The following is a 22,073-nucleotide window of genomic DNA, read 5'->3' as shown; positions in this document are numbered from 1 at the left end:
AAATAGAGTACTAAAAACAATAAAAATTTAAAAATAATTTTTATTCTAAAGGTATGCTGTGTTTTATAAATTACATGCATTGTTTCTGGCTTCTGAAAATGTTCATAATATTGTTATCCATGACTCATACACTTTTGCAGTGTGCTATTGCCTCTAACTCAGAAAGAAATGAAATCTAACTCTCAAATAATTACTTAGTGACTCATTTCACCAATTGATTATGGCAAATGAAAGCAAATGTCTTCTGAGACTCCCACAAAAAAAGATATATTTTGATATCTTTCAACACTACTGTTGGGACAAATACACCTTGGGATCAATTTCTTTTTCAATGTAAAACTCAAGATGTCAGTAACTTAGAGATAAGCAACTTGAGGCTTTTAATGGTTAATTAAAATAAAAACGACAGAGAACATATAAGTCCTTCTGTATATAAGAAATGTTATAAATGTCATCTCATTTAATACATAAAATGCCTTGTATATTGTATTTTTGGGTTGAGGGATTAGTTGGCTCAAGTAATATCATTGTTTACCCTTGGCTTTGTGCTCAATTATTACTCCTGGTAGTTCTCAGTGACCAGATGAGATTGAACTAGGGAAAGTTGAGATCAATAGCATGTTTAAACCTCTCTTATCGCTCTGGCTCCTAATTATAAATCATATTTTAATACTGAAGTGAAAGCTAATTTTGCTTAATTAGTCTAAAAATTTAATCACAAAATCACTATTAGGACCTTAGCACTTCTTTGCAGATATTGATGCCTCTAGTCATTGTGCCACAAATACTTGTTACAATTAATTAAACATATAAAATAGTTGTTTAGAGCTTGATGTTGATAAACAGCTTAGACCTATATTATTCTTTTAGGTAGTATTGGTATTATATCATTTCTAGTGCATTAAGAAAAAGTCGTTGATGATATGGATATAGATATTGTAAAACATCATAAAAATGAGAACTCCTGGGGCCAGAGTGGTGGCACAGAGGTAGGGAGTTTGCCTTGCACGTGGCTGACCTAGGGCAGACCGTATCCCTTGATGTCCCATATGATTCCCCAAGCCAGGAGCAATTTCTCTTTTTCTTTTTAGGAGCAATTTCTTTTTTTCTTTTTTTTTTTTTTTGGTTTTTGGGCCACACCCGGCGGTGCTCAGGGGTTACTCCTGGCTGTCTGCTCAGAAATAACTCCTGGCAGGCATGGGGGACCATATGGGACACCGGGATTCGAACCAACCATCTTTGGTCCTGGATTGGCTGCTTGCAAGGCAAACGCAATTCTGAGTGCATAGCCAGGAGTAACCCCTGAGCATCACTAGGTATGGTCCAAAAATATTGAGAGAGAGACAGATAGACAGATAGACACAGAGAGAGAGAGAAAGAGAGAGAGAGAGAGAGAGAGAGAGAGAGAGAGAGAGAGAGAGAGAGAGAACTCCTTTGGCCAGAGAGATAGCATAGTGGTAGGTAGTTTACCTTGCATGTGACCAACCTGGGACAGACCCTGGTTCTACTCCCAGCATCCCATATGGTCCCCTGAGCCTGCCAGGAGTGATTTCTAAGTGCAGAGCAAGGAGTAACCCCTGAGTACTGCTAGGAGTTGTCCAAACCCCCTCCCCCAAAGAGAGAGAGAGAGAGAGAGAGAGAGAGAGAGAGAACTCCTGTTTTTTTCACATAATTATACATTTTGTAAAAACTAACCAAATGTTTTTATAAATTTGATAATACTGACAATCAAACATCTTTCTGTGGGGCCACACCCGGTGATGCTCAGGGGTTACTCCTGGCTATACACTCAGAAATTAATCCTGGCTTGGGGACCCTATGGAACACTGGGGATTGAACCATGGTCCCTCCTTGGTCAGCCACATGCAAGGCAAATGCCCTACCGCTCTAGCCCCATAATCAAACAACTTTTGAGAATTTTAAGAAGCAATCATGAATTATTCTTTATCATTGAGTTCTATGAGGTTCAAACAACCCTATACCAAAAGAATAAATACAAACACTAATTATATTCACAGGTTTTTAACTTGGCACTTTATGCATTGGAGTAATCCAATTATTATAACTATATTTACAATTTAGCAACAATAAACAAAATTGATACAAATAAAAAATATACATATAGGCAAAATAAAAAATAAAGTATGACTATAAATGATATAGCAGCTGTAGGAAATATTGGTAAAAGCATATTATTCACAGATGACTATCAACTAGAAGGATAATATGAGGGAATATAAGCAATTATTAAGAGTGCCATGAAGAAACAAAAGATTTAAACAGAGCTATAGCAAGTAAAAGACTTAATAAATAGAGGCCAGTACAATAGCACAATGGGTGGGACATTTGCCTTGCATATGGTCTACCTGGGTTCAATCCCTGTCATCCCAAAAACCTTGAGAAAAACATGGACCCCCTAGCCCACCAGGAGTGATTCCTGAGTGCAGAGCTAGGAGTAACCCCTGAGCAATCCAGGTGTGGCCCAAGAAAACAGAAACAGAGTATGGCCTGAGTGGTGGTGCAGTGGTAGGGTACTTGCCTTATGTGGCTGACCTAGGACTGATGGTGGTTCAATCCCCTGGTGTCCCATATGGTCCCATAAGCCAGGAGTGATTTCTAAGGGCATAACCAGGAGTAACTCCTGAGCATTACCAGATATGGCCCAAAATTCAAAACCAAAACCAAACTAAAACAAATAAACAAAAAATACAATAAATAAAAACCCTCAGATCAAATTAAAGCAAAGAACTAGGCAGTTTCATTGGTGAACTCTCCCAAATTTTTAAGAAATTATTATTACTTTACGTAATTAATTCTATGAAGTCAAGCCTATCTTTAGACAAAAATCAGACAACAAAACAATAAAACTACAGATCAATATCTCTGGTAAATAAAGGTGTGAAATCCTAAACAAAATATGAGGATAGTGGTAAAATGGTTTATTCTCTGAATAAAAATACTGCTAGAAATAAATATTGAATTTATTTGATTAAAATACTAATTAAATTAATATGCCACATTATATAAAATGAAAAGGAAAATACAAATGAAACAATGGTAATAATCTTAGTTATTACTAAAAATTGAGAAATTTATATTCCACTTCACAATAATAATCTTAGGAATCTGTATTATCTGAAGAACAACATGATAAATATCAAGCACATTAAATGTAAAAGAATACTCTGGGCAATTTATCAGGCTCAAATTTAATAAACTAGATGAAATAGATTAATTCTTTGAAAGACATGATCTGCCAACAAGTTGGATGAAAATGGGAAGTATCATTTTAAATAAAACAAGTTAGAGGGACAAACACTGAATTCCATTTATTTGTTGAATGTAAAGAATATATTGCAAGAGGATAAACAATGTCAAATAATGACAAACCTTGATTTTGTATGGAATGGTGGGATGTGTGGTCCACAATCCCCAGAGAGGGAGAGGGATTCTCATTCCCTCCATCAGGGTAGGAAGAGAGAGGCAGATCAGGCAGTATTTTCGATGCAGGAAATAATCCACACACAGTTGAGAAAGTATAGCAGGGCAGAAACTCACACTGCAAGCTGTTCACCCAGAAGCCAGTTGCTCAATCACATGAAACCAGGAGCCTACAAGTCAACTTTTTATCCAGGCCTCCCGAGTAGACTTTATTGGCATAAATAAGACCCACAAGGGGAGAGGAAAAGCCAGATGAGAAGGCAATGGGGAAACATCTTTTTAATAAGAAAACCAAAGGAACCAATCTTGTGACGCTCAGGAGTTACTCCTGGCTATGCACTCAGAAATCTCTCCTGGCTTGGGGGACCCATTTTTCAGTTAAAAATAAAAATTATACTAACTAGTATATACAATAATCGTCCAAATAATATTTGTTTTAAATTTTACAAAAGAAGATATTGTGGTTCTAGTGTACATTTTTTACTTTCCCTAAAATGCTAACCAATTAATAAGATTCCAGATAGCATCTGAATTCAAGTCTCTTCTATATTCACCTTATATTCGTTGCCAATTCTCTTTCTAATTGGATTTCACTTTCGTACAATATGAAGCATAAAAAATAATTACTTCTTTGAAATATAAATGTAAAACCAATTATAAAATATGTGTATTTGGAGCTGAAGAGACAGAACAGTGGGTAGAGTGCTTACTTTACACATGACCAACCAGATTTCTATCCTCATACAGCTCACCAGCCTTATAGCTCCCTGAACCCTGCCAAGAGTGATCCCTAGTTCACAGCAAGGGATAAGGTCTGGGCAGATCAACTGTAACCCAAAAGCAAAACTCATCCCCCAAAAGCCAGGTATCCAAACTCACAGAAGTCTCACATTCCTATATATTAAATATAAACTATAAATATTTATAGGAGAAATACTATATAAATAAAATAGATCAATGTTTACAGACAAAAATGTTTTACTTGATAATATAGACCATGGTGGGTATATTTATATATAAAATGAGTCGCTGGTAATTTATTCATTTATTCCACATATATTTATTGAACTTTTTATAAGCTAGGGTTTAAATAAATTTCTATTAATAAAGCTATAAACAAATACCATTCAATCTCAATTTTTATAAAGCTCACAGTCAATCTGCTTTGAGAGGAAAGAACAGGTGCCTAATTTTTTCAGGAATCTTTTGAAATTCTACATACATTTATTTAAATATGGTGAATAGAGAGATTAGATTGTTCTACAAAATAAGCACATCTGTAGAGTCAAAGGCAATTAAGTTATGAAAACAGAAAAGGTTTTAGGAAAGCAAGCATGGTGGTTTGGATTGAAAATATGATGGGGGGGCCGGGCGGTGGCGCTAAAGGTAAGGTGCCTGCCTTGCCAGCGCTAGCCTTGGACGGACCGCGGTTCGATCCCCCGGTGTCCCATATGGTCCCCCAAGCCAGGAGCAACTTCTGAGCGCATAGCCAGGAGTAACCCCTGAGCGTTACCAGGTGTGACCCAAAAACCAAAAAAAAAAAAAAAAAAAAAGAAAATATGATGGGAATCGAGGCCTGGAAAGAAACACACTGAACATTTTCAAGCACAGCAATATTGACAGGCTTTTTGGAAAACAGGAATGAATTCCATTTAACTTTAATATTCTTTCTAATGTAACATTTTCAGCCCCAATATTTATGAAGTTTGCTTCAAACAGAGACTTCAGGAAGTGCACTTTTTTTGGGATACATTTAGAAGAGTCATGTTAAATGAAACAACTTGTTGTGAAAAGTATAAAAATAGAGTTGGAAATTAGGAAGTTGTGAGAGGAAATTGAGCAGCTCCAATAACTAGGGATATTGAAAGTGATAAATGAATAAATATTCAGTTTATTTGACCCTGGGATGGCCAGGGCCAAACAGATTTTGCCTGGAGTCAGTAGCATACACAGACAGATGGAGGACACATGATATGCCCAATATATATGAAAGAAGCTAGACTTTTGTTTTCAGTTCTCCTCAATGTATTCCTTGACATGTTTATTTTTATTGTTACTCTTAGATAATTGCAAAATTTTTACTCATGTTAATTACTAATTAAATTTACTAGCTGGAGTTAAATTCAGGGCCAGATACTAAACTGAACATTTTAGAATACGTCGATAACATAATTTTTAAAAGCTTGCTTTCAAATTTGACCTGGTCAAAACTAATGTAAAACACTGTATTTTAAGAAACATTAGGAAGGAGAGCACAAAAAAAAAAAAAGAAACATTAGAGAAAATCTGTACTTTAAATGATTTTCAAAATTATTTGCAAGGAGTGAAATTTATTAATATTATAAAATGATAAAGTTGCATTTACACTGGAATATATGTCTGGATAAAATAATTGATCATACTCCAGAAATTATTGAATTATGTATTTTATACTTTCTAGTCTCAAATTCCTTTGTTTGACATATAATAGGAGTTCACTATATACTTGATAAACACTAAAGCAAGTAAAAACAAAAGAGGTGAATGATTTTAAATGACTGTTTTTTTATTTAAATTTATTAGGTTTTTTTTTTTGCTTGTTTGTTTTTAATAAATCTTTCACAGTAAGATTTAAGGTACATTGTGACAATGAATCAGGACCATTCAATCCACCACCAGGGTTGTCCTCCCTTTACCCTTTCTCCCAGCATGTGTTCCATAGCTCCCTCCTTTGCCACACCCCGCCCCCAAGTGCTAGTATAACTGTTCCCCTCTGTGTATAGCTTGTTGTAGATAGGGTATCGATTCTGTTGTTGTTGACTTTGGGTTTGGTAAACTGACTGGTTTTTTTGTAGAGAGAGAAAAAATAATATAGGAGCATGTAATTACTTATGAATCTATGTATAGTATCATTACTTAAGTATAAATATTGTGCTCCTTATTTCTTTCTATAATGGTTTATTTTATTATTTTATAAATTTAATTGAATACTATGAGATAGATTAAAAAATTGTTCATAATTGAGTTTCAGTCATAAAATGTACAAGACCCTTTATCAGTGCACATTTCCCACCACCAATGTTCAAAGTTTCCCTCCTGTCCTCTCCATTGCATTCTCCTTGCCTAACCCTGTGGCAGACATTTTTCTACATATCTCTTGCTTTTTTCTTTTTAGACACTGTGGTTTTCAATATTGTTACTGAAGGGATATACTGCATGTCACTTTATCTTCTTTCATCACCCCGTTATGGTCCAGTGTAATGATTTCCATTATCAGAGTAGGGGTCTCTTCTCTGCACTAATTGCACTCTCCTACATTTTGTGGCAAGCTTTACATGGATCAGTCCTCCTGGTCTTCATCACTATTGTCTTTATATATAATAACCCTAATATATTCTTTTATATAACACAAATAAGTGCGATCAATATGTATATATAATCCCTCCCCATATGACATTTTGCTCAGTATCCATCCGTGAATTGGAAAATACCATAACTTCATTTTTCCTAACAGCTGTTTAGTATTCCATTATGCAGATATATCACAGTTTCTTTATCCTTCATATGTTCTTGGGTACTTGATTTGTTTCCAGATTCTGACTGTTGTAAATAGAGCTGCAATAAAAATAGGAGTACAGAAGAATTTTCTAAATGTGTTTCTGGGTACCTGGGTTATATTCCTAAGCATAGTATTTCTGGGTCATATGAAGCTCATTTACCAGTATTTTGAGGAATACTATGTTGTTTTACAAAATGTCTCTACCAGTTGGTATTCCCATCAGTCGTGAATAAGTAATCCTTTCTCCTTTCATCCACTTTAGCATGGTTGGGGTATTGTTTTTTTGGGTTTTTTTTTTCATGTGTCCCAGTCTATGTGGTATGAGATATCTCATTGTTGTTTAGATTTGCATCTCTCTGATGATTAATGATGTGAAACATATTTTATATGCCTTGACCATCTGTATTTCTTCTTAGAGAAAGTTTCTGTTCATGTCTTATTACCATTTTTATTTAAATTAGAGGGTTTTTTTGTTACGTTTTGCCATTGCCTTAGATTTTTAATTCCTTATCATATGATTATGGATAAATAGATTTTCCCATTCTGTGGCAGACTTTGTATCCTAGCCATTGTTATTTTGGAATGCACAAACTTCTTAGTTTAATATAGTCCCATTTGCTTATTTTTACATCAACTTTTTTGTTCAGCAATGTTTCATTCTTAAAGATTTCTTTAGCTTGGAAATCTAGGAGAGTTATGCTGTTTTCTCTGTTTCTTATAGTTTCTTATAGTTCTGATATCATGGTGTTGAGTCCACTTTGATTTGACTTTAGAGTTAGGAGTTGACATTTTGGATGGAGTTAACCAGTTTTCCCAAAAATATGTTGTGAAGAGGTTTTTCTTATTCATGTTCTTATTTCTTGCCACTTTGTCAAAAATTAATTAGCCATATACCTCTAGGTCAGTCCTAGTATATTCAAGTCTATTCCATGGTTACAGTACAAGAAAGACTATGCTCTTTTAATGACTACTGCTTTATTGTTAAGCTTGGGAATGTTTGGGAAAGTGATGTCTGCCTTCTTTTTCCAAAGTATTTGTGTTAGCTACTTGAACAGGTTTATTGTTCCATAAATTTCCTCAATTGTGATAAGTCTGTTCAGATATTCCAGATGGCCAGAGGTCATGGGCCCTAGACCTGCTGGAAGTTGTGCAGACAAGACTGACAAGATGCTTTCTTTACGCCTTATTTAATAAACAGGGAAGGTAGAGGGGTCAGGGACTTTATGACACACCCCTAGGCCAAGGGAGGAAGAATGAGGGAGAAGAGCTGGGTTTGGGAGCAAGGTAAGTTCAGATTGAGGGCCACATATAAGGAACAGGTAAACAAGGAAAAAAGGATAAACCATGCAGAAAAATGTGGTTGAGTCCCATTGAAATCAGAAAGCAAGTTGCAGCCAAGAGTGGAAACTGTTTGCCAGTCCACAGCTCCACTCACTGGTACCCACAACTCCCACCTTCAACTCTTCCCACCAACCCTCACTCCTGGTGGGGTTTTATAAACTCCCATCAAACTTCCAGCCTATGACAGTTAAGACCTTTCTTAAATGGGCAGACCCCTTTTATGACTGGTGTCATAGAAGTCATACAGTAATACAATGCAAGATCTCCCCCTTCCTTTTATATCTAAAATTTTTTCATGGTAGGAAGTTCCAGGTAGGTCAAATCTGAAGGGCTGCAGTTTACTGATGGCTTCATCTGCATAGAGCATTAAGGAAACTGCTGGCTTTCTGTAGCCCTGGGGCTTCAGTTAATGATGTCATCAAATATGTTTTAGATAAACAGGAACTTGCAGATTTCAGGATCCCAACATAAAAGTTGATTCAGTCTTGCTTGTTCAGGCAGGTTGTACTTTTAAGTTGTAGTTTTTTTTTTTACTCCAGGGAGGCTTTTATTCCCCACCCCATGCCATCTTCCACCCCCCACCCTCATCAAACTGCCAGCCAATGACAACTGATTCAGATCTTCCTTAAAGAGCTGACCCCTTTTATGGCTAATACAGTAATAGAGGACAAGACCAGATCATCTTTGTTCAACCTTGGGAAGTTTTAGGAATCCAAAAATGTGTCCTTTTTTTTTTTTTTTTTTTTTTGGTTCTTTTGTTACGTGAAAATTCTCAAGCTAATCTCTGGTTACCTTTGATTTTCTGTAGTATCTGTCATGACATTTCCCCCTTTCATTTCTGATTCAGAATATTCTCTTTCTTTCATTTTTCTTTTTTCTTTTCTTTCCTTTCTTCTTTCTTTCTTTCCTTCTTTCCTTCTTCCTTCCTTTTTCTTTCTTTCTTTCTGTTTCTTTTTCTTTCTTTCCTTTCTTTCTTTCTTTTTCTTTCTTTCTCTTTCTCTTTCTTTCTCTCTCTCTCTCTTTCTTTCTTTCTTTCTTCTTTCTTTCTTTCTTTTTCTTTTTGTGTTGCTAATGGTTTATTGACCTTGTCTATTTTTTCAAAGAATCAACATTTGTTTTCTGGTATTTTTTGAACCTTTGTGGTTTCCATTTCATATATTTCTGCTCTAAACTTTATTTCCTTCAGCCTTCCTGTTTTCTGCTCATCTTCTTGGTCATTTTCCAATTTCCGAAATTGTGTTACTTAGTTATTTATGTAGGCTCTTTCTTCCTTCCTGATGTAGACTTGCATTAACTATAAGTATTCATCTTACTTTCATGTTTTCTGTGGTCCGCATTTAAGATAGTTTGTGTCTTCATTCTCACTTGATTCCCTTTTGATTCTCTCTCTGCCCAACTGGTTATTCATTAGTCAGTTGTTTAATTTCCAGGCATTAAAGTTAGTTTTCTGATTCTGTTTGGAATACAGTTGTATTTTCAATCTATCATAGTTTGAGTATATAGTTGATACCATTTCTATCCTCTTGATTTTATGAAGGAATGTTTTGTGATCAACATGTGGCCTATCTTGAAGAATATTCCATTTGCATCGAAGAGGAAAATTCACCTTTAGGGGATTAAAAGCACATATGTATACACATACATACATATATATCCATAGTAGGTCACTTTCTTCCATTTTTTCCTTTGAAGCCATTATATGCTTTTTGAGTTTTACCCTGGTTCATCTATCAAGTTGATAAAGTGGTATTAAGTCTAAAGATACTATTGTGGATTTTTTTATGTCTTTCTTCAAGTCTATTAGCTGTTCTTTTATGTATTTTGCTATCCCCTCATTGGGTGAATCTATGTTTAAAAATGTGATTTCTTCATGATATACATATCCCTGGATTACTAAGAAATGTCCAACTCTGTCTCTTATAACCTTAGAAAACCTGAAGTCTATGTCATCTAATAATAATATATTCTTCTCAGCTACTTTAAGGAGTTATTTGCTTGAAGGTTTGTCTTCCAACCTTTGATTTTGAGCATGTCTTTGATCTGACTATTCAAATATTGGCCATTATTTCTCTTTTTGTGGGGTATCTTCTTTTGCTATTATGATGATACTAGTAACTTTCATTCGGGTAGCAGAGTGTTGGATTCAATTTTATGATCCACTTTACCACTGTGTCTCTTAATTGGTGCATTCGGTTCACTGACATTGAGAGAGATTATTGTCATGGAATTTTGATTCATCTTTTTGTGAAATTTTGATTTGTTTGTGGGGTTTGTCTTGCCTTAAAGTAGCCCTTTCAGGTCTTCTTTCAAATATAGTATTAAGTCTTCAAATTTCCTGGACTTTTGCAGATACATAAAACTGTGTATAGTTCATTTAAACCTGGATTAGAATCTGGATAAGAGAAGTATTTTGGTCAGTTGTTCATTTCATTGTGTATACTCTTTATATACACCACTGTTTTGTGGCCCAAAGGGTTGCTTGTTGGATATCTGCTGTAAATCTTGAGCATGCTCACTTGCATGTATTTTCCTTTTTTGATTTTGTGTTAAGTAGTCTATATATATCTGGGTTTTTTTTTATTGTAACTAGGATATGCCTTAGTATTTTTTATTTGGTTTCTTTTAGCTGGTGCTTTTGGGGAAACCAGAGTATAGGTGTATGCCCTTTCAGCTCTAGGAACTTTTGGGAAGTGATGTCTATGACTGTTGTTACTTCAATATGGAGTTTCTTTCTGGTTCTCTAAGCTCCATTGATTCTTATGTTCTTTCTTTTGAAATTATATCAGAGTTATATTATCATCTATTCCCTTTTCTGAGTATTTTTCCTTCTGTTTATTTTTATTTATTTATTTTTGGTTTTTGGGTCACACTCAGCAGCGCTGAGGGGTTACTCCTGGCTCTACACTCAGAAATCGCTCCTGGCAGGCTCAGAGGACCATGTGGAATGCTGGGATTCAAACTGCTGTCCTGCATGCAAGGCAAATGCCTTACCTCCATGCTATTTCTCCGGCCCCTCTTCTGTTTATTTTAAGTTTCTCTTCCAACTTATTTTGTGTGGATGTATTATACAGATCATCTTCCTGCTCAATGATTTTGTCCTTAGGAACTGTACCCATTGGTGAGGCATTCTAAGTTTTTCATTGAAATTAAGTTTTTCTGTTTGTCATTTCTACTTGAAGTTTCATCATTTCTGCTCTTATATCCTGTTTTGTATCAATAGTTGTGAATTTTTTGAACATCCTTAGCATTTCTCTCTATAGTCTATCAGAGAAGCTATGTAGCTAAACTAGTTGGTTCTTTAGAACTACCCTCTTCATTTACTAATTATAATGCAGTCCTGTATTGCTTTTGCTTTATCACCTTCACAGTGCAGTGTTTTTTTTTTTGTTTGTTTTTGGTTTTGGTTTTTGGGCCACACCCGTTTGATGCTCAGGGGTTACTCCTGGCTATGCGCTCAGAAATTACCCCTGGCTTGGGGGGACCATATGGGACGCTGGGGGATCAAACCGCAGTCTGTTCCTTGGCTAGCGCTTGTAAGGCAGACACCTTACCTCTAGCGCCACCTTCCCAGCCCCCACAGTGCAGTGTTTTTATATGCATTGCTGAATGGCTTATTGAGTAGAAGGAAAATAGCTACTGAGGGAAGTGGAACAGATGTACTCTCCTTAGGGTGCACTAACATGGGGTGAAAAATGTTCTTCTGAATCACAAAGAGGACCTCACTGCCAATCTGTCTGCCTTAATTCCTTGAGACTGTTTGATGGGTGGAGCAGCGCTGGCATAGGTTGAATACCCTTCCAATTGTCTAGGTGCCTCTCTACTTGGAGTGCAATATCTAGGAAGAAAAATGTCTCTTCTGAAGCACAGTGTACCCCACTATCTATCTCTCTGTTTTTCTCAGTTTCATGAGACTGTCACAAGAAGCTATAAATAATTTTGAATGTTGTAGATGCAATTATGCCATTAAAGAACAAATCAATGCATAATGTTAAAATGAATGGTTAAAGTCAGTATTTTTAAGCTGTCCTTACAAAATTCATTATTAATTATTAATGTGTCTGATAATTAAGTCTCAGCTTGCTAATTAGATTTATACTTTATACATCCTACATGTATTCAAGAAAATCAAAAATTTAATCGTACTAAAATTGAGATTTTTATATCTATTGACAATAGATTCATAAATATTCCAAGCAAATATAAAGCCATTTCTGAAAGATTGGGAAATGGCATATGAACTTTGGTTAACTTACATTCCATAAATCACAGGCAATTTTCAGTATGAGTCCCAAGAGAAGAGGGGCAACAAGCAGGACTGATATAATTTAACTCCATCCCCAACATAAAACATTAAAATAAGATGCTATATGTATTGTGTATATACATATGGAAGTAGCACTCAAATGTGCAGAAGAAAGATTTATTTTGTGCATTTATAACCCTGTCTAAGTCTTTTAAGCAAAATCTGTCAACAAGTTTAATAGCTATGGAAAAATGATCCAACTTTGCAATGTATTATTATCTGATATAATTGGCACATTTTTTTATAACAGGAGGACATGTTTTAATGGGCTGAGAGAAAATATCACTCATTCCAAAAATAAAGCAATGTTATATTTTTCATACAACTTGGTTTTGAATTTGGAATTGAAATATTCTGCTGTCAAAGGAAATATTTAGATGAATAAACCAAGAAGGTGGTTATTAATTTTGGCATCATAAAACAGGTGAATATTTCATAGAGGAAAGAGGTTTCAATAGCTATTTATATGATCTGCCTAAACTCAGTCATGGTTATTTAGATAGGTGATTGGACACTATTTTATTTCTTGTAATCTTATTAACTCTGTTAAAGCTTTAATATTGACACAACTTGCTTAAATAATGAGTAAAGTTCTCACTTCACAAATACCTTTCCAGCTCCCCAAAAAACAATATGGAGGATTTGGGGCATAAATATTAAACATAAATCTAGTTCAGTGCCAATTTGGCAGAAGCCAGCAGAAAATTTAAGTTTTACATTTATAATGAACGTGGAGGTCTAAATGATAACAGAGACTCTGCCTATACAGAACATTTTATCACAAAATATTGACTTTATTTGTGAAACTATTGGAAAATTGTGAATAGTCATCCCCACAGTGGTACTGGATATATTATTTGTGAGGGTTAATTCAATTCTGGGAGAAAGGGTCTGAAGCAGGGCAGATGTAAGAATTAGAACAGCTGAAGCAATCAATAAGGGAGAGAAAATGTATGGAGAGTCTGGAAGAGAGAGAGCAAGAACAAGCAAAAGAAAACAAAAGTAAGTGAGAGAGAACAAGAATTGGGGCCTGAACCAGGGATCAAACCTAGGTCTGTGCTGGATCAGCCGCTTGGAAGGCAAGCACCCTACTACTGTGCTATTGCTCTGGCCCCATCCCAAATAATTTCTATGAAGCTATCTTCATTCAGATACCAAAAGAAAAGAGATGATATCACAGAAAAAGAGAACTACTGCCAATATATCATTGCAAAACATATATGCAGATATTCTCAACAATATACTAACAGCTCAAGAAGGTCAACACCATTACCAAGTTGGATTCATTCCAGAGATGCAAAGATGTTTTAATATACGCAAGTCAATCAATATAATGCAAAATATTAGTTAAAGGAAAATTCAAATATATGATCATATTAATAGAAGCATAGAAAGCATTTGATTAGTTTGAAAAACTGTTTATCATAACACCTCAACAAGAAATTGAAAGGAACTTTTCTCAATATTGCCAAGGCTATTTACCACAATTCCATGGCAAATATCATACTCAATGGGAAAATCTAAAATTGATTCCTCTAAGATCTGGAACAAGAAAAGGTTGTCCCCTTTTGTCACTTCTATTCAATATAGTGGTGGAAGTTCTTGCCATGGCAATCAGATATGAAAAAGTGTAGCATAAAATAATTAACGATGGGGCTGGATGGCGGTGGATGGAGGCCTTTGTGCTTAGGCCCCAGCCACGTGGCTTCATCCCCCATCCAGCTGGCAAGTTCCAGGCCCAGGTAGTCGGCGTAATCAAGACTCACTCACATGCAGGCTTCAGGAAGAATCATTTTTATTCATGCCCTTGCCACCACAGGTGTGTGGCCTATGTCAACCTTTCAAGCACAGCTATATTTTGCTAGCCCTGCATCTTATCTCCTGTTAGCCATCTTCCCTCTGGGCTCCATCCGGCCCAAAGATCCAAAAGCCAGGAAGCCAAGCCGGGCCAAGAGAGAAACGGCAAAAAAGCCCGAATCCCCTGGCTCAGAGGTTTATCAATCCTTTTCCAGACCCCTCCCAGAAATGGGAGGTCTTGCAGGTAGTTACACCTATTATCCGGTTCCCAAAACTCCTCCCAGATATGGGTGGGTCTTGGGGTACACCACATTTCCCCCTTTTTTAAATATTTTCATGCGCCAACGTAATAAAGTGAAAATTAATATACCAGCCCTTTTCAAAAACATATCATTTGCAAAATATACTTTACACCTGTAACCTAAAATTCTATTAATGCTTTTTTACCAAGCACTATTTCGGAACTTTCATGTTCCTATATTTTTAAACTATATTGGGGGAACTTCAATGTTCCTATATATTTTCTATACACAAGTACTTTAGCATACATGCATAACATACATTTTAAAAACAGGCTAAGTACATTAAAATACACACAGTAAAACATTTTGCAATTGAAAATATTAACTTTGAAAGACAACAAAACACATTTAAATTATAAAGAAAATGACTTAAGACAAAGATGCAGGTGGTTAGAAATTAGATGTTTAAATGAGCTAAACTGAATTACTTCCCTTTTATTTTTATTTTTTAACTACTAACTAAGTAAAACTTATCCCATCACCAACTATGAGTAAAATATTACTACCCACTAATTTTCTACACCTAAAACCATAGTTTAGATTAATTTGTCCCACGCTGATCTCACCACGTGGCTTTTGTAAACTTTTAAAGTTTAGATGTTGGTTTGTCCCACGCTGATCTTACCACGTGGCTTTCTTTCGTAGTTCCAGGCTCCGCTGCCGGTTTGTGATCTGGAGCGAGGATTCCAGGTTTTTCGCTTTTCCGGGCCAAACTGAGCCCAGCCAAGCCGATTCCAGCCGATATCCCAGCCGAGCCGAGCTGCTTGGAGCTTGCCGCTTGGAGCTTTTTGCCGCAGGGGCTTCACCGCTGCCTTTTTTTCCCTCTGGGAGCACTTTGGATGTTCAGAGTTCCAAGTGATTTAAACTAAAAGTTCAGTTCGAAATTTCCAAAGTCGAAATCCAAATTCAAGCCAAAGGTTATTTTCAGAAAATCAGTCCACTTTAAATACAGTCTTTTTTCTCCTCCGTTTCCAATTTAGACTTTTAATAAGTCTTTGAAGAGGCCCAGGTTTTTGTTTCTTGTAACAAAGTTTCAGTTTTGGGCCTGGGCCTGGGCTGGAGGTGATGCAAGCTTCCACCTCTTTTGTTTTAATTGCCCTTGTTTTCCTAGAAGGGGTCACGGCCATGTTTGAACATGGCTGCACGTGGCCCAGTGTTTTGGGCTCAGTGCACCCGAAAAGAGCCAAAATGAAACAGAAGAGCAGAAATCTCACCATTTTTGCTGTTTTGTTGGGTCCAGGATTCAGGTCAAAGTTCAGAGCGCCATTTGTAGAATTAATTAATTAACGATGGGGCTGGATGGCGGTGGAGGGAGGCCTTTGTGCTTAGGCCCCAGCCACGTGGCTTCATCCCCCATCCAGCTGGCAAGTTCCAGGATGCAAAGATGTTTTAATATACGCAAGTCAATCAATATAATGCAAAATATTAGTTAAAGGAAAATTCAAATATATGATCATATTAATAGAAGCATAGAAAGCATTTGATTAGTTTGAAAAACTGTTTATCATAACACCTCAACAAGAAATTGAAAGGAACTTTTCTCAATATTGCCAAGGCTATTTACCACAATTCCATGGCAAATATCATACTCAATGGGAAAATCTAAAATTGATTCCTCTAAGATCTGGAACAAGAAAAGGTTGTCCCCTTTTGTCACTTCTATTCAATATAGTGGTGGAAGTTCTTGCCATGGCAATCAGATATGAAAAAGATATCAAGGACATCTGTTGATGTAATGGTAATTGGACCTGGACATGCCCCTTGAAACCCACCCTTGAACTTGGAACACCCCTTTGACATACACACACCCCTGTAATGGCAGTTGGACTGGGACTACCTGTAATGATAGTTGGACTGGGACAAGTCCCCCTACAACTGACAGTTATCCCCATAGTATAAACAGTAGATTTGAGCAGTTTTTGGGGGAATCCAAGAAAAAGACCCGACCAGATCCTGCTGGCCCATCGGGGGCTGGAAATAAAGCATTGACAGGATGCTCCTGCTTTGCCTCTGTCCTTCATTGTCTGTTCTCTCTCTCTCAAACCCAAACTTGCAAAGGCCTCCCCCTTTCCTCTCTGGCCGATGAATTACCTATCTCTCTCATGAAATTTTGAGCAGTGGCAGACTTTAGACTATAATAAAAGGACACTTAATTACTACCTCTCTCTCCTCTCTATTTCTCTCCTGGGTGGCTACATTTTGGCTCTTTGGGTGCACACCTCCCACCCCCTGGCAGCTGTGTCCACCTACCCTTGTAGCTACTTGCACGCATTGTAGCCTTTGCAGCCTTGCAGCTAAACGCAGTAATTTTCAAGCATCAGATAGGAAAGGAAGGAATCAATTTTGCACTGTTTGCAGATGACATGATACTATTTAGAAAATCATAAACCCTCTACTAAATAACAGCTAGCAATAATAGATACATTTATATAGTAAAGTTGAGGGTCACAACATTAACACACAAAATTCCATGGCTTTCCTATACATAAATAATTTCAGAAAAAAGAGATATTAAAAAATAATACCATTTATAATTGTGACATAGAAAATCAAGTACTTCACAGTCAGCATAATTAAAGTGGAAAAAACACTATACAAAGAAAAGTACAAAATACTACTTAAAGAAATAAAAGGGGACAAGAGGAAATGGGGACATATACCCAACCAACAACTGACATAATCAATATCATTAAAATGGCATTGCTTCCCAAAGCATTGTACAGATTTAATATAATACCTCTAAGGTTACACATCACAGTTGTCAAAGAAGCGTATCAAACACTTAAGAAATTCACTTGGGACAAAAACATCCCATGAAGAGCCAAAGCAATCCTTAGGAAAAAAGAAGATGGGAGGCATCACTTTCCCCAACTTTATACTATAAAGTGGTAGTCATTAAAACAGCATGGTATTGGAATAAAGGCAGATCTTCATAACAATGGAATTGACTTGAGTATTATGTGACTGACATCCATGTATACAATCAATTAATCTTTGATAAAGGGCAAAAAATACAAAGTGGAACAAGGAAAGCCTCTTCAACAAGTGATGTTGGGAAAACTTGTCACATCAATACAAAAATAAAAAAAGTGAAGTCAGACCTTTCTTTAACATTATGCAAAAAGGTCAAAATGGATCAAAGGCCTTGATATCAAACCTGGAATCATAAGGTACATAGAGCAAAACATAGGCAAAAAAGTTCACGACACTGAAACTAAAAAGCTCTTGAGAAAACACTCGTCAAGCATTTTGAGACAAAAATATACAAATGAGATTATTAAACTGAGAAACATCTCACATATAGAAACAGGGACTCGGGTACAAAGGCTTCCCACAGAATAAGAGAAACTATTAACCCAATATCTAACTGATAGAGGATTACCGTATTTTCCGGCGTATAAAACGACCCCCTAATTTTGCAGTTAAAACATAGGTTTAGGCCTATATTCGCTGTATCAGATAGAATGTTCCTGTGCTGCAACTGTATGTACCACAGTGAGCCAATCACAACAAGCAAAGGTTCAAAGGTTCTATTGTAAGAGACTTTCTCTCTGACTCTGTACAATCCGAGCAGGCTTTTTACAGTGTAGATTCGGTACAGAACATTGTCTAATTTGCATACATAAAAAGCCTGCTTGGATTGGCTGAGTTAGAGAGGCGGTCCGAACAGCCTTGCAGTGATTGGTCCCTTATCATAGGCACCTTTTCAGGCAATTCCCTGGTGGAGTCAGTTAATCTCCCCCACTACATGAGCCAAACAACACCCCATCCTCAGACCGTCGCACTGAACCACCAACACGGTTAGCTGGGTTTTGCCAGAAGTGGCCCCAGATCTCCTGAGTACTGTTTGGGAGCCCCCAAGAAAGAGATTTGGAAACTCTGCTGCCTGATTTTTTTGTTTGTTTTTTTTAGCGACATATTGAAACATTCTTCCGTTTATACTCGGCGTATAAGACAACCCCCCGATTTTCGGTTGACTTTTTTTTGTTTCAAAAGTGTCTTATACGCCGGAAAATACGGTAATAACTAAGATGTACAAAGCACTGATAGAACATAGCAAGAAAAAATCATCTAACCCCATCCAAAAAAAGGGAAGATAAAACGAACAGACATTTTCTCAAGGAAGAAATACAGATGACCAAAAGGCACATTAAAAATTGTCCCAAATAACTAATTACCAGGGAGATGCAAACCCAAACTATGAGATATGATCTTTCACCATCATGACTGGCACATATAACAAAGAACAGACAATTAGTGCTGATGCTGTGCAGGAAGAAAAGTACTCTCGTGCACTACTGGTTAAAATTCCAACTAGTCCAGCCTTTTTGGAAAATATGGGCATTCCTCAAAAAACTAAAATTTGACTTTCCTTATGACCCAGCAATACCATTCCTATGGATATAAAATAGGAACCCAAAACACACCATGCAGAAAGCCCTCATTCATATATGTATTTGTATATTCATCACAACACTATTTACAATAGCTGATTATAAAAAAACAACCCAATTGCTTGAGAAAAGAGAAATGGCTAAAGAATCTATGGTATTTCTATACAATGGCATACTAACCCTCATTCACTGTTGTGGAATTAATCACTCTGGACAAGAACTGGGTGCTGAAAGGGGATAGAGTGTTATGCATAGCACCCATTCATTACAATAGTGCAAACCACAGTGTCAAAATGGAATGTGTGTATGTTTAAGAGAGACAGAGAGAGAAAATTCAACTTCTTGTTCCATAGAGTTTGGGTTTGATGGGTGGGAGGGAACCTGAGATATTGATGGTGGGAAAAGTGCTCTGATTAAAGGTTATGTGCTTTATATGATTGAAACTCAATTATGAACAATTTTATTACCATGGTGCTTAAATAAATCAATTAAAATTTATAAGAGATGTTTTATTTTTATCAAATTTTATTGATATTTTTGTATGAAATTATAAGATCAATTCAACCCATTATATATCTATTCAGCAGATGAAATCTATTCAGCTGATGAAACTACATTTTTTTAGATTGAATTGTGCTGAGTATTGTCTCATTGTAGAAATTAATCTCTGATGTATTTTGTGTTTATTGTTTGCATAATGTTTGTAGATACACCTAAAGTTAGTATTATTTTACTTGTTTCCTATTATTTAATTTTTTTGTTTGTTTGATTTTTGGGGCCATACCCAGCAGCACTCGGGGATTACTCCTGGTTCTGCTGTCAGAAATCACTCCTGGCAGGCTCTGGGAACCAAAAGGTATGCTGGGAACTGAACTTGGGTCTATACGGGTCTGCTGCATGCAAGGCCAATGCCACACCACTGTGCTTTCTCTTTGGCTCCTGTTTTATAATTTTCAAATGTTACCATATTTCTGTACATTTACTAGTTTAGAATCTCTATTCTATTAATCCTTTTCACAGAACATATCCTCAATTTCCATCTCCTTTCAACCCTCATAAGGTAAAGAAGGTATTATGGGCCTAATTTCACTTACATAGTCACCAGAGTTCAAAGGATTTTCAGGAATGTGCTGATGGCAATTTGGCTAGTAGAAAAGGAATATTCTGTTTCTCAGTTTCATGTGTATCCTACACTCATTGTACAGTATGCAAATGCAAACTAAAATTTACTAAATTATTTTTAATAATGAGGGTACATTTTTAACTCATTTTTATGAGGTCAGTATTTTACTAACACTAAAATCAAACAAAGAATCAAGAGAACAAAATTACAGGTTAGTTTTCCTGATGTTCATAGGTGCAAATATTCTTCAATAAAATATTAATGAATCATATAAGCATAAATAAATATCAATAATCTGAATTCTATATCACACTAAAATCATATACTATTTTCAAGTGATATTTGTCTATCTTTGGAACACAAAAAATAACATAATCAAATAGTGAAAGTAACACATCAGTTAATAATGCATCCCAATAGATTCAGAACAATTTGAAAAATTCAAGGTCTTTTTATGATGAAAATTTCTCAGCAAATTATATATAAAGAATATAATGAAATTCAAGATAATGAAAGCCATATACATATGGTAAGCCCCTACTTACTGTGATATACTCAAAAACAGAATAAGAATGCCCACACAAGCATGATCTTACACATATGTGAAATAGAAAATAGTTGAACCCACAGAACCAGAGTGTAGAATACTGATTTCGCAGTAATTAAGGAAGCTGGAGGAAATGGAGAGAGGATAATCAAAAGTTATAATTTATATATATATATAAATTTATATATATATATTTTTAATATAAAATAAGTTATGGCACTTTAAGGATAGAGAGTATAGTTCATTAAACTTCATTGACTAATAACACTTGCAAAGATTAAAACTGATAAACTTCATAAACTAATAAAATTTGCAAAGATTATTTATATCAGATGGTGCTATTATACACAGACACTAAAATAACCAAGTAACAAATTGATTCATCAACTTAATTATAGTAATTATTTCATAATGTAGACAGACAGCAAGTCATCGAGTTATATACCAGGGGTCTCAAACTCGCGGCCCCGCGGGCCGTTTGCGGCCCTCCATACAACATTTTGTGGCCCGTGGCCGGCCTGCAAATATCGCAGTATTCGCGATTATTCGCTTACCAAATAATCGCAATAAAAATCGCATTAGTAAGAAAAAAATCGCATTAAACATTCGCATACCCCGAGCAGTTCCGTTCGGGGTATGCAAATGTTTAATGCGATTTTTGGGGGTATGCGAATGTTTAATGCGATTTTTTGCGACTTTTTTTCTTACTAATGCGATTTTTTATTGCAAATATTCGGTAAGCGAAATCCCTTATGCAGCCCTGCTTCACCCCAACTTTGCCTCCTGCGGCCTCCAGGTAAATTGAGTTTGAGACCCCTGTTATATACCTTTAGAAATATATTGTGGGATAGCTTCTCGGCCTTTTGGCTAAGATCAAGTGTAGTATCTGTTCTTATCAGTTTAATATCTGATATGTCGTCATGTCGACAATATATTAAATGGATTTTTGGCACTAGGAACTGGAATAGGAGCTTGCTCCGTCCATTCCACGCATCGACCTGGCATTGCAGTACCTCCAGGAACGGTGCACAAAAAAAAAGAAAAAGAAAAAAAGAAATATATTGTGGTGAAGGGAAGATCACACTGGTCATTCATAAGTTCTGAAACATAGTGCCCCTTGTGGTAAAGGTAAGATCATGTTGGTGGATCATGGGTGCTGATTCATAATGCCCAAAACAACTGCATTATGAACTTTGTATGCCACAGTTTAAATTACATTAGAAAAACCTCAACTATGAATGAAAAAGAAAATATACACTAACTAAATATATGTTATCTTATTTGTGA

At 36.0% G+C, this 22,073-nt stretch overlaps 1 non-coding gene across 1 annotated transcript; it reads left to right on the top strand.

Moving 5' to 3' along the window:
- The first annotated feature begins 21,633 nt into the window (after positions 1-21,633).
- Positions 21,634-21,821, top strand: LOC125995171 (U2 spliceosomal RNA). The gene has a single exon (XR_007490753.1). It is a non-coding gene; the product is annotated as a U2 spliceosomal RNA (small nuclear RNA).
- The last annotated feature ends 252 nt before the right edge of the window (positions 21,822-22,073 follow it).

The sequence above is a fragment of the Suncus etruscus genome, chromosome 17, assembly GCF_024139225.1.
Source record: "Suncus etruscus isolate mSunEtr1 chromosome 17, mSunEtr1.pri.cur, whole genome shotgun sequence".
In the NCBI taxonomy this organism is placed as follows: Eukaryota; Metazoa; Chordata; class Mammalia; order Eulipotyphla; family Soricidae; genus Suncus; species Suncus etruscus.
The sequence above is the reverse complement of the archived record's forward strand: the minus strand, read 5'-3'. Positions and strand labels throughout refer to the sequence as shown.